Source organism: Spermophilus citellus, assembly GCF_964194105.1.
Source record: "Spermophilus citellus genome assembly, chromosome: 7".
Taxonomy (NCBI): Eukaryota; Metazoa; Chordata; class Mammalia; order Rodentia; family Sciuridae; genus Spermophilus; species Spermophilus citellus.
Window position 1 is genome coordinate 54674876 of NC_138188.1, and position 11277 is coordinate 54686152.

Here is an 11277-nt window from a genome sequence, read left to right on the forward strand (position 1 = left end):
CCCTCTTCTGGATGCTGAGCCACCCCATGGACATCCGTGGAGGGTCGGGGACCTCAGTCCTACCTGCATCCGCAAGGAAGGAATCTTGCCAGTGATCTGAATGAGGCTGGAGGCAGATCTTTCCAGGCTGACCTTCCAGATGAGGACGCAGCCAGCAACACCTCCACTTTAGCCTTGTGAGATCCCGAGCAGAGGATCTGGCCCAAGCTGAGCTGGGCTCTTGCCCACAGCAGCTGGAGATAGCGGGTCTGCATCATTTTAAACCACCGAGTTTGTGGTGCTTCATGATGCACCAATAGGAAATTAATACCCTCTGTTCCATCTTGAAATAAAATGCACAGACAACATAATCTACTTATTCACATAAATTTAAAAATATCAACGTATTATGCTAACTACCTTATTATGCTAACTACCTTATAAGGAGAAGTAAGGAGACAGTGTTCCTGAGAGAAGCCCCTGTATTTCAGTAGTGCTCCCCAGGCATGTCACCCTAGAAGATCTGTGGAGGAGGCAGAGGTTGCATCTGTCCACTGAACCACCAACGTCAGGGGACAGATTCAGTCTGACCTGGTGTCAAGCACTGTGGATGATTTTCCAAAATCGCTAACAACTGCTGTAAAATTCTGCTCAGAAAAAAAGTCCAACCTTCTGTGTGTGTAGTACATTTCCAAAAATGCCAGTATATGTTAAAATCTTGCCAAAAAAATCATGCTTATGTTGGGTTTTATGTGTGAATAACCATGCACAGATCTCTCACCTACTTTACTGTCCAAGGTGACCTCCACAAGCCTTCCAGTGTGGGGCAGAAGCCCAGCCACTTCGGACTGGACCGGGAGCCGCCACCCCCTCCCCCCAGTTTCCAAAGTGACCCTAGGGGATGGTGCTGCTGGGGGGCACCAGTGGCAGGGAGACATTCAAGTGCTATTGCACCCAACCCCCATGCTCTCTTTGGTTGTTGAGAAAAGGTTCGTGGTTAAACACGTAAAATATTTTCCAGAATAGGCTTTCTAATTTGTTTGTCAAAATGACAATATTTAAATCAAAAATATTAAAACCCTAAGTGGCGATTGCAAATAAAGAAGCCTGCAGTGGCCCCTGACCTCGCACTAGGGCAGCGTCTCAGTGGGGATCTGAATGGGGCAGAGCTGGGGGCCAGAGCCCTGTGGGCGTAGCAAGGGCCCTGACTCAGCTCTGGGCAGCGGCCAGTGCGGGGGTGGCAGGGCCACCCAGATGCCAGGCCGTGGCAGCTGCTACCCCCAGGGGTGCACTGGAGAAGCCCAGAAGCGCGGCCCATGGGAAAGGCTGGGCGGCCTAGAGGCCTGGCTGTCCACCCCAGCGCCTGCGAGGAGCCCTGCGAGGACCCCCTGCGCTTGGAACAGCACAGTGGGGTGCTTCCAGGAGAGACACTGCAAGGAGAAGTCACGGCTCCCCAGCGACGCCTGGGGCCCTTGGGAGGGAGGCTTTCCTGGGGGAGTCCCTTCCTGCCCAAGGCTGCAAGGCCACAAAGCTCGAGAAGCCCGCGGTCTTAGTCCTTGACACCTGTTAGTGGAAAACCGAACAGGAACACCAGGACCTCTGGGATGGAAGCCGCAGATGCTGGGTTCCAGTGAGTCTCTGCCCAAGAGAGGCTGGGGTCCGCGGCTGCCGCTCTAGGTGGTTCCTGGCCTGGCCCTGCAGGGAAGGGTGCGCTGCTGTGGGCTGTCCCCTGGCCCGGCTCCCCTCTTCTCCGTCTGCCAGCCTAGCCTGCACCTGGGCAGCCAACCCAAGAGGGAACATTGCCACTTCCAGTCAGGAAGGGGCTGCTTCACTCAATTCCACAGACAGACAGACAGCTAGAAACAATGTCCAACAGACAGATAGACAAAGAACCAGCCAGACAGACAGACAGACAACAGCCAGACAGCCAGACAGAGACAGTGAGCCAGACAACAGACAGACAGATAGCCAGAGACAGCGAGCCAGACAACAGACAGACAGACAGATAGACAGCCAGACAGCCACACAGACAGACAGCCACACAGACAGAAAGACAGCCAGCCAGCTAGCCAGCCAGACAGATAGAAAGCCAACCAGCCAGCCAGACAGCCACATAGACAGAAAGACAGCCACACAGACAGAAAGACAGACAGCCACACAGACAGACAGAAAGACAGACAGGCCGACCGAAGCAGCTTCTTATCTGGAAAGCAAGAACACCTTGCTGAAGCTTCCTGGCTGGTGGTCATCGCACAGTCTCCCCCAGCAATGGGGATGTTAGGTGACCTCTCCTTCCCACTCACACCATGGAAAGGACTTGGGGAGAAACATCGAGCAGACTGGGAGTTCCTGCTTTAGGACCCCTCGGTGGCCTGGAGAAGTTGGGTTCTGTCTCTCTCCTGTAGCCAGACCTGTACTCAGGAGCACTGCCTTCCTCCATTCCGTAATATACCCTTCTTAATATTTTAATACTTTAAAATTGGGATGCACTTGGTACATCTCTTCACATTATGATGGGTACCATCTTGTTTTCTTTCATTGTATGTAAAATTACGGTGCATCTAATAATTAATAGCATCATGAATTCAATAAGGTATGACAGATAGGCAAGGCAACCATGGAGAGAAGCTTTTCTGAGATGTAAACAAGTAGGAAATGCATTGTGGCGAAATCCCAGGTGGCCCAGATCTCAGGTGTCAGATCTAAAGCGAACCCAGAATCCCAAAAGGTACCATCACACTCAGTTCTGCTGCTACAACAAAACGCCACAGAAGGGTGCTTTGTTGTTTTTGGTGCTGGGGATTTAACCCAGGGATGCTCTACCATTGAGTCACATCCCCAGCCCTTTTATTTTTTGAGGCAAGGTCTCACCAAGTTGTTTAGGGCCTCTCTAAGTTGCTGAGGCCAGCCTTGAACTTGTGATCCTCCTGGCTCAGACTCTAGAGTTGCTGGGGTTACAGGCGTGCGCCACCACACTCAGGAGACTGGGAAGTTTAAACAACAGACATTTATTTCTCACAATTCTGAAGGCTGCAAAGTCCAGGATAAAGGCACTGGCAGGTTTGGTTCTTGATGAGGGAGCCATCCAGTGGGCTTTCTCACATGCAGATGACCACCTTCTTCCAGCAAACTCTCTGGTCTTTTCCCATAGGCTACTGGTCCATCATGAGGGCTCTCTGACCTGACCACCTCCCAGAGGGCCACCTCTAGTGACCACCATGTCAGGGACCAGTGCTGCAGGCATAGATTCGGTCCACAGCACAGACTGCAGCCATCACCTGGATGGGTGACAGGTTTCCTGCTTCAATTCTGGTTGAATGCAGCATGCACAGTGGTTGGGTGGTTCCTGTCCATGTCTTGCCAAGGAGGTCATTTTTGAGGTGACACAAAACATACAACCTTGGCCCTTCTCAGGTCAATAATTTCTACCAACGACTTTAACAAAGGTATCTTGCAGTTGCTTACTAATGATTTACGGCTTCTTCAGAGCACAGTGGAAAACGATTCCCACTGAATGAAATCCACAATGTGGCACTTAACCGAGTCAAAGGGGTTTTCATTTTGTTCAGAGAATCAATGGCATGTGTGTTGGACGGTGAAGGAGGGCACAGAACCGACCCTGGTGAGCGAGGTCTTGTTCAGCATCAAGTCTGTGTGAAGCAGGAGTGGAAGAGAGTGTGAGAACCAGTAGGCAATGAAATCGCAATCCAGGACGTATTTTGATCTTAATACATCAACTTTACTGGACTCTGGGCACAGAAGGACTGTGTACAGCAATTTCTGGGCTTGGGCACTGTTGACCCACTGGAGAGCTGCCACGGTTGGAACAATTGGTAATGACAGGTGAAGCTCTCAGAGCTGACTGCCAAGCACTGACACCCACTTGTACTGAGAACTTCATTTGGGGACTAATCAAAACCCCAGTGGTGACAGCCTAAGCAATCACACTGGCTCTCCAGGAAACAAGAAAGGAGAAGGGGAAAGGGTGGGCCTCCTGAGTCTGCTCTCTTTAAGAGGCTCCTTAAAAATATCACCAATAGCTTCCAATTGCTTCTCATCAATGACCCAATAATAAGACAGGCTAGGGAGTGTGGTTTTCTTAACTGCTGTGGAAACTATTGGGTTTCAGTTAGTAAGGAAGAAGGGAGAATGGAGATCCGAGGGGCAGCTGACAGCCTCCGGCCAAATCCTTCAAGCTAGTTCGCATCAAAGGGAAGGACACAGGGAATTCCACGGGAACTGGGGGCAGGCAGTGTGGTTTGGCCTCCTGGGACGGCAGGCTTCTGGCACAAAGTGGCCTCCTGGGGCTGTGTGGCTTCCAGTCTGTTCTTCACCCAGTGCAAGGCTGGTGAAGCAGGCAGTAATTCTGTTCACTGCCTTTTTGCTTCTCTTTGCATGTGGTTGCTCCCTGGGTCCATCTTCAGGGAAACTGCAGGGCGTCTCTGACTGACCCCAGCTTTCCAGGAAAGGAAATCTCTCCCTCTGGCTGAGGCTACCCCTGGTCCAGCTGTCTGTGGTCAAAGGGTAAAACCCGTCTGCTAGGTCTGTGTGCGCATGTGCAAGCTGGTGGCCTAGGGGTGCTGTCCTCAGCCGGAACAGAGCCTGTCTCTTCTAAATGGTCCAAACACAGTCCGCGAGCTTCCATTTATGAAAATATTCGCTATCCAGAAGGTTCAAATCAGAAAAGAAAAACCTGACAATAAAATCATCAAGACCCTGTCAGGGGCCATTTAAACTGTCACCTCAGGAAAAGGCAGGTTATGTCCTATATCCCTCTTTGGTGCTTTCCAAACCTACAAAAAAAAAAAAAAAGCCACTTATTTCAGACATGAGGGGATCACCCAGATAGCCAGGATGCGTCATCTCTGTCCTGCTAAGTGAGCGTGGTTCACTGTCTGCCTGGAGTCTGGCATGGCTCTTGGTCAAACAGGCTCCACATTTCCATGAGCTCTAAGATCTGAATATGAGCCAGCTCCACCCCATCCAGGGTAATTGTTGACAGCTGTGTCTTGAAAGCGTTTCTTTTGTTGCTCATCTTGCTGAGTGAGTCAAATTGCTTCATTAACATTTAGGCCATGTTACCCGTTCAAGTGCTCACGAGGTATTTGGATTTCATATGAGCTTTTTTTCTCTTTTTTAAATACTTCTTGTTCCAAACATGACAAGCCTCTATTTCTGTAATGAGTTTTTGTGTAAAGGGTGCTATTGAATGTGGATTTGCATCTCTGTTCATTTGTCATGCAAAGACGTTCAGAAATGATTGCTGCAGGTCAACCTGGTTATTAAGGCCTTTTAGAATTGGGGAGAGCACATTTCCAATCATTCCTCAGAGCAGAGATGCCTGTTGGTGCTTCCCACCCAGGAGGAGTGTCAGCTCCCCTGGGTGTTTGTGGGGGCTGTCCCTCCAGTCAAGATGATCTTTATGGCTTCTCAGAGCCATCCCAAATAAATGTACGGTTGAAGCAAAAAGCAATGAACTTGCTGTGAAATCTCAACCTCAAGATAAATCCTCTTACGTACCCTTCCCATGAGATTTGTGCTCTAAACCACCTCTCCATGGAGATCTGGGGGCGCTGTAGCAAGTTGCCACTGCTGGGGTCCAGGTCCCAGGACAGACGGGCCTCCTGCCACAGACACCTCTTCCTTCCTAGCAGGATCCCAGTTACCCCACATGCCAGTGCACCCTGCTCAGGGCACTCTCCCCCCAGACGCCCTTGCAGGTAGAGGTGGCCCCTGGCACTCAAATCCTGCCAGTGAGATGTAAAGGAAAGCCATGAAACAAACCTTTGGGAAAGCTTCCCAGAGGAGGTGAGCTCGCCGCAGGCCTGGGGCTCTTGGCCCTCTGCCTCTTCCCACCGCCTCTTTTCAGGTCTGAAGTGATGTGCAGGGGCTGGAGGTACAGCAGTCATCCTGCGGATGTGGGCCCTGGTGGCGGCCTGGACAAGTTGTACCAGTTCTGGGTTGCTCAGTTCTGGATTTCTGTGATAATAGGGTCTCCTGTTATTTGCAGCCAAACACATTCTTAATTGAGACCTTACATAAGGGAACAGAGAGGGCTTTTGGTTTGGGGTTGGGGCCTATTCTAGTCATCTATCACTACAAAACAGGTTGGTCCAAAACTTAGAGTTTTGGGCCACAACTATTTTATGAGATCTCCTGGCTTGTGAGTCAGGAATTCAGCAAGTGACAGCTGGGTGAATTTCCTGCCTCATGGCTCTGCTTAGGGCTGTGGTTGGTACTCAGCGGGCCGATGTGCCCATCTGGGGGGCCCAGGCCAGCTTCGCCCACATCCAATATCTTGGGAGGGAAGCATGTGCTCCAGAGTTCACAGGGGTTTGCCACAGGACCTTCATGTGGCTTCTCTAGCCTTGTGGTCCTGGGGTGGTCACAGATGATGTGGTGCCTTAGGGTGCTCACAGAGGGACAGTTCCCAGAGCCTGTGCCTGGAAACAAGCTGTACTCTGCCTCTGTGTTGCTGGGGCCTAAGCAGTCACAGAGCAACAGGGGGACTTGGTTTTACCTCTGGTGGGACCACTATTGAAGAACTTACAGCCGGCATCAGTCATGGACTACAGGATGACCTTGACTGAGCTTGATTGACAGGCCTCGATAGACAGATAAAACCCAGAGGCCTAACATTCACCCCATGATCACTTTTGGGTAGACAGTCTACAACGTGCCAGGAGCTAGTTGAGGCACTGGGAATGTTAATGGTGGACATAACCACTGAGGTCTCTTTGAGTTTGAGGTTGTGTGTGGGCAGGAATGGCTTTATCCACTTCTGCAGGTTCTCTGCTGGGCTGAAATTAAGTCCACATAAGACAGACCAAGAGGAGAAAAAGCATGTTTAATTGCACACACTCAACACACAGAAGTCCCATAACACACAGGACTCAAGGAAGAGCCAGGAGACGGAAGCTCATCTAGCATCCTGAGCTACAGGGAGGAGCAGGGGCCTGGGGACTCTGGGGATAGGAGAGAGAACACATGGGGCTTAAAAGTTGTCCCACCTGCAGACAAAACTCTGCCCACGAGCAGGGCAGCGCTATCCTGATAGGAGTCGTTTATTATTATAGATTTCCCGAAATATTTTACGAAAGGACAGACTTTCCAAGCTACTATTATGCAGTTTTGTAGAATAACGAGCCCAAAATATGCTAGAGAAGCATATTTTAGGGTGGCATATTGTGGTCTAAGGCCATGTTGTGGGGTGATGTGAGACCCCCAGCAAGGTTCTTCCAGGACATGCCCAGGAGGTGCGGTCAAGGCCGTGTTTAAAGGTATGCGGTGGCCTAGGGCAGCTGGTGTGATGGTGTAGAGAGCTTGCCCACAGGTGGGGAGCCCTGGGTTTCATCTTTGCTCCGTGCTGAGGATCTGTGTGGTGGTGGGAAGACCCAGAGCTGGTCTCAGGCTTCAATTCAGTTCTCAGGCATGTACTGGGTTCATCCTCTCTGAGGCCTCTCCACTGTCCGGTGTTATGGTCTTGGCGGTCACTCTGTATGATCATGGAGAAAGCTGGAATTATGATCTCTTTCTTTAACTTTGAAGAATAACAGACTCTGTAGTCCAGCTCCACTGCCTCTTCCCCCACAGACCTGGAGAGAGACCTCAGAGGGAGCTCGGGGTAAAGGCAATATTTTTGTGAAAATTAAATCTTCCCAGCTAATTTGATTTCCCTGAGAACTTGTGCTTTCCAAACTTTCCCTGCTGATCTCTCTTTTAAATTACCATAAAAATGTTTCCTTCGTCATTGGAACATGGCAAGCCGACTGAGTATAACCAAATGTTCCAGGGTTCACTGGGCCCTACCACGTGGAAATCTGAGAAGTCTTAACAAAGCAAATGAACAAGAGCCTCAGAGGGAGTAACTCAGGTTCAGTTCATGAAAGTGGACCCTACATGACCGACGGATGAAGGCTGACCTTGAACTTGGTGGTGGGACAACCTTATTTTTTCAAGGAATGTATTCCTTTCTTTCCATCTCAAAGATTTGTAGAAATAAAACATAATTAAATTGCACAAAAATTTGAAGATAGCCAATGAATTCATGGAAGATCTAAGTGGCCTGGGGACTATGATGAGTTTTGGGATTTGAGAGGCGGAAAAACCTGTGTTTCTGAGAGAGAAATATATATATATATATATATATATATATATATGGCTTTTGCTGTGACTTCCTGCAGCATCTGGGCAAATGGGTCAATTATTTTGTGATTCCATTATGGGAAAACAGTATTTTGTTTCTAGAATAAAAAAGTTTCTGTAGCACATTTTTCTATTAATAATAATTTTCTACCAATAAGCTTTGTGATTTGTGTTAGGAAATAAATGCTGGAAGAAATCCCTGTAACTAGACCCCTGGATCCATTTAAGGAGACAGCCTTATAAAGTAAGACTGCTTCGTCAGAGTTTTTATGATATTTCAGTAGCTAATCTTCTCTGGATTTATTAGTCCTCGGAATATTCAAAGTACACAAAATTGTTTTTGATATTATACTGAAGTTTCACCAAAATAATAATCACGTAACAATAAGAATATTGATCGATGACTGCAACACACAATGTGTTAGGCAAGTGCTAATAAGCCGTGGCTTCTCATCTTAAAATGTGGCACTGGAGGCTGCCACTATGTCCGTCAGCACAGACCATGAGGTCCAGGGAGGGCCTGGGCACTGGCCAGTGGTGAGGCAGGGATTCTAACCCAGCGGGTCTGCTGCCAGGGCGCAGCATTTTTCCACGTTGGTGTTTATCCAATGATCTCTTTGGAGGTAATGCAAACGCTGTTGGAACACCGCAGAACATTTGAAAACAAACAATTTGTATTTTGTTCACTTGGTAACAAAAGACAATCAGGCAGCAATTACACTGTTGAAACAGGGTATTTTCCCTTTAAGTTTTCTATGGTAAGCGCTGAATGTTTCTGGATTCTTTTTCACCTCAACAAAGCTATTGAGAGACTGGCGGGTAAAAAGTTAAAACTCCCTTTAATTTTATTACATGCTGCTGCTTCAGTTCCCTTGATTTTTTTTTTAATTATAGATCACCCAGGATACACCCCGCCAGAATCCAACAAGCATGGAGCACAGCCTACTCCAGTGCAGTCCCAGCCCACCCCACCCCTCCACCTCACCCATGCCCTTACAGTCCTGGGGACACCCCCGCAGGGACCCGCCCTGCCACATCCACACATGCTCTTAGGACAGTTGGGCCAGAGTCACTCCCCCTCCACTGTCCTTCCCTGTCCTCGTCCCTTATTCCTCCCCCTCAGTCCCCTTCACACTCTACTGGTCTTCCCTCTATTTTGATGAAGTTCCCTCTTGTTTGTTTTCCCCTCTCTTTCTTCTCATTCCCTCCCCACTTATTTTGGATTAGCTTCTGCGTATCAGAGAAGACATTCCGCCCTGGGTTTGGGATGGGCTTGTCTGACTTAGCATGATAGTCTCCGGGTCCACCCATCCACCAGTCAGTGCCACAATTTCATTCTTCTTGTGGCTGAATAGTGTTCCATTGTGTATTTGTGCCACAGTTTCTTGACCCATTCTTCTGTAGAAGGGCACCTTCAATGCAAGGTCCCTGGAATCAAGTTATAAAGCATAGACTTATAAACACCAATCATCCCAAGTTGCTCCACTTTGGAATCTGTTATAAAGATCTTAAAAAAGAAGAGTAAAATCAGTGACCAAACTGTAGGTTTTTCATTTAATTATAGTTCAGTTTGGAAAGCAGACTTTTCCTATCCATGAATATCATGCACCCATTTTTAAGATCTGTAATTTCCTTCATCAGCACTTTGTACCCTCAGCGTACAAGCCAGGAAGTGCTCATTAAATTTATTCCTACCTTTTTTTCAGTAACTACAAATGTTATTTAAAACTATCTTTTGGCTTCCATGAATTGATTGGAGTATATGAAAATTGAGTTTTGCATATTCAATCTCGTAGCCTGTGACTTGTTCTACTCACTTATTTGTCCTAGGAACTGCTTTATATATTTCAAAATGAAGATTTTGTATTATCTAAATTTAAATTGTGTACACTTTCTCTTTCATTTTCATCAAGATGGATTTTCATTTTATCAAGAGAAATTTATAAAGTGTTACTGAGCACATAATGTCCCTTTAAAAAAATGTAATTGGTATGTAGATACAGAATTCTAAGTTCTTATCAGGGCACATAATAAAAACTTTCCATATCCATTCGTGTGCTTCCTAAACTTTAAACATAACCTCCAAAATATGTTGATTTCAAGCCAGCCCTCCCCTACCCTATTGGTTGTTTTTGTTCTTCTATGTACATTAGCTTTGTATACAAAGAGAAAGCATGGAAACACATTTCTATATCTAGCAAAAGATGAGTGGTCCTTACGATAAGTGGAATTGTTGATAGTTAAGTGTGCTTTGCTCATTTGAGTGTCGTGCACATTACATATGTGGATGAATCAGTGGGAGAGAAGGACAAGACAGAGGGAGGGAGCTGATAGTTATGCTCAAGCCACAGAAAAGTCAGTGACCAGGGAGTAACTGAAAAGAAAATATCATGAGAGAAGCAGAGAGCTGCCAAAGAATAAAGACAGAAACACTGAAAAAAATCTAATTCATGCAGAGTTAGAGGAAGAGAAAACTGTGTGGGATCAATATTTGTAATGATAATGTTGATAATTATTCTAAACTATCAACACACTGATCTGTTGAAGAATTCAAATGAATCCCAACCAGGAAAAATACATAAAAACACATTTATAGACACCTAGGAGCAGAGAGGAAGGCTCAGTATATGACAGAGAGTGTTGAGTTAATTTGAATGAGGTCAAGAAAAAGGACTCTATGAGTAAAAGGGACACAAACAACAATAGAAATAGCCACCAAATTTAACCGTCAATCACAATAACTGTGAATACAATAAGTATCTGAATTAAAAACAACTAGACTGGTGTATAAGTAGCTTGGAAATAATTGCTCCATCCTAACAATAGCTAAAAAGCCAAATCTACTTAAAAATCAGACACTTTTTAGATTTGCAGAGAAGAGAGATCACAGAGCAAACCACTGCCACCAAAATTGGAGAGAGGGCGACAGGTGAATACCAAACCATCACGACTACTGAGCAAAACCTTGAATGGAAGTTTCTGGGACAAGCAGTGTCAGATTCCAGTCCTGGCTTCCTTTACGAAAAATACCATGTCTGACTATCAAGAAAAAATTACAAGGCATACTAGAAGTTAAAAACACCATTCAGAAAGACTAAGCCAACATCAGCAACAGACTCCAATTTGGCAGGGATGTTGGGATTATCAGACTGG